The following is a 3,197-nucleotide window of genomic DNA, read 5'->3' on the forward strand; positions in this document are numbered from 1 at the left end:
AATTTTCTATGTGTACGATCCAAGCGTAGATGGAAGCCATCATAAAATCTTTTGGTCAGTGAGAGACGATGGTTTGTACAAGAGTTATGATACCCAGAGCTGGGATAAAAACAAGAGTTGGGCAACAGCATGATTGTGGAATGCTCCACTTTCCCAATTCAAATAAAATTTCCTCCGCCTTGTTTACAAAAGTATGTAATGTGAATAAATGATGGCTCTAGTTCTAGTTTCCTTCTCGGTTGGTATTGCAATACAAAGTTTAATCTATGATTTTAATTTTAATTTACTGAGTTACCTACGGATAATAATGTTACTGTTGAGAAAACTCGGTTCCCTCAACCTCGTCTCAGGGACCTTCGCAGAAGTCAGTCAATGAAATCTTGGATCTTGGATCTCAGCAATACCTCGGCCTGAACTTCACCAGGTCGTGCAGCGCAGCGGAAAAATTAAAACAAAAAACATGAGAAAGAGAGAACACAAGCAATTTTTAACGTGGGAAAACCTTCTCCATTGAAGAAGTAAAAACCCACGGGACCTAGTCCAGATCAAAAATCCACTATGAAAATAATGGTTACAAAGAATCAAATACACCAATGTGGTGGTTAACTCAATCTCTCCAACAATGGTGATAATCAAATCTCCCTAGAGATGTTTCACTCAAACTCTCTCTAGAGATCTCTCAAATACAAATCATAAAGCTTTGCTCAAATCACTCAAACAATTTTTCTCTCAAATCTATTCTCTCAATCTGACCTAGCCTCCACCCTCAACTAATGAATATATAGAGGAGTTGAGATCTAGGGTTAGGGTTTTTAGGAAACCCCTCAATGGGCTTGGGCTTAGCATTGAAGGAGGAAGCCCAACAAATCTCCCCCTCCGACTTCAATGCGTCGGCTTCAGCATCAACCCGGCTCCTTCACAGCAGTCTTCAAATTTCCTTACTGAAACCGGTTTTGTCATCATGTCGGACCAATTTTGGTCAGTGTGCACCTTGACGAGTTCGAGCTCACCACCTTCCACCACATCCTGGATCCAGTGATACCTCACATCAATATGCTTAGTGCAGGAGTGATAGGTTGAATTCTTCGCAAGATGGATTGCGCTTTGATTGTCACAACCCAGCTCGTACTTGTCATGATCATGGCCGAGTTCCATGAGGAACTTCTTCATCCACAGCATCTCTTTGCTTGCCTCAGTAGCGGCAATGTACTCAGCCTCAATTGTCGATAGTGCAACACATTTCTGAAGTCTTGATTGCCAAGAGACAGCTCCTCCGACAAATCTCATCAAATATCCTGTAGTCGACTTCCTCGAGTCGGCGTCTCCCCCTAAATCAGAATCTGAGTAGCCTTGCAACTCGGCCTTTCCTTCTCCAAATCGAAGACATAAGTCGGTTGTACCTCGGAGGTACTTGAAGATCCATTTCACTACTTCCTAGTGCTCTTTGCCGGGGTTTGACAAATACCGGCTTACCATTCCAACAGCATACGCCAAGTCGGGTCTAGTGCAAACCATTGCATACATCAAGCTTCCGACAGCGGATTGGTAAGGGACCTTCATCATCTCATCTTTGTCTTCATCAGATCTCGGACATTGCTTCTGGTTCAGCTTTATGTGTCCGGCAAGGGGGTGCTCACTGTTTTGGCTTTGTCTATGCTAAATCTCTTCAAAATCTTCTCAATATATTTCTCTTGACTCAGCCACAGTAGCTTCTTCTGTCTATCTCGGATGATCTTGATTCTGAGAATCTGCTTTTCAGGGTCGAGGTCATTCATTGCGAAGGACGAGCTCAACGCCTTTTTCAGGACGGTTATCCTCGATTTGTCTTTCCCTACAATAAGCATGTCGTCAACATATAACAACAAGATCAAAAAATCTCCGGCCTCATACCTCTTCACAAATACGCAGTGGTCAGCTTCTGTCTTCTCAAACTTATGATCAGTAATGAATGATTCAAACTTCTTGTACCACTGCTGAGGTGCTTGCTTCAAGCCATAGAGACTCTTCTTCAACCGACATACCAAGTCTTCTTGGTCTGGAGCTTGGAATACTTTAGGTTGCTCCATATATATTTCTTCTTCTAAATCACCGTGAAGAAATGCCGTCTTCACGTCCATTTATTCTACCTCGAGGTCCATCGAAGCCGCTATGGCTAACACAGTTCGGACCGAGGTCATTTTCACCACAGGAGAAAAAATCTCCTCAAAGTCTACTCCTTTCTTCTGATTGCAGTCTTTCACTATAATCCGGGCTTTGTATCTCGGCTTTTTCCCGTTCTCTTCATTCTTAATCTTGTAGACCCATTTGTTTTTCAGAACTCGTCTTCCTTTAGGCAACTCGGTCAGCTCATAAGTCTGATTCTCGTGCAAAGACTTCATCTCGTCTTGTATTGCCTTTTCCCATTCTTCTTTCTCTGAGCTCGTCACAGCCTCATCATAACTCTGAGGCTCACCGTCTTCAGCTATAACGATGTATTCATCAGATGGGTACCTTGTAGAGGGTCTTCTTTCTCGAGTTGGGTATCTCGGCTGTTCTTCAGCTTGAGGACCCGGTTCATCATTCTTATCCCGGATCTCATCATCAACTCGGACCTCAGTGTCTTGGTCATCTTCAGCTTGTTTCTGATCATCATTTTCTTCATTTTCTTGATTTTCTCCCCCTGCTTCTGCTCGGACAGGAGGGATAGGTTCTTCACGTCTGACAGTAACCCGGACTTTGGGCTTCGAGATGTCAAGAATGTTCTCATGCTCATGAAAGATCACATCTCGGCTTCTCACGATCTTCTTATTGATTGGATCCCAAAGTCGGAACCCGAACTCATATCTCGGTGAACCGAGATAGATGCATTCTTTTGTCTTCGCATCAAGTTTTTCCCTTTCATCTTTAGGGATATGCACGAAAGCTCGGCATCCAAACACCTTCAATTGATTGTAGGATGCTTTTCGACCTGTCCAGACTTCTTCTGGAACTTCTCCTTCAAGTGGCCGTGATGGTGAGAGGTTGATCAAGTCAACAACTATTTTGACGGCTTCTCCCCATAATGATTTCGGCAATCCGGCATTGGATAACATGCTTCAGACCTTCTCTTCAATAGTTCTGTTCATCCGCTCAGCCAGTCCATTCAGCTGAGGTGTCTTTGGGGGCGTCTTCTCAAGTCGAATCTCGGCCGCTCTGCAATATGCATCGAAAGGGCCGCA

Source organism: Gastrolobium bilobum, unplaced genomic scaffold (assembly GCF_033153095.1).
Source record: "Gastrolobium bilobum isolate Gb01-03AN ecotype WA unplaced genomic scaffold, APGP_CSIRO_Gbil_v1 utg227644, whole genome shotgun sequence".
Lineage (NCBI taxonomy): Eukaryota > Viridiplantae > Streptophyta > Magnoliopsida > Fabales > Fabaceae > Gastrolobium > Gastrolobium bilobum.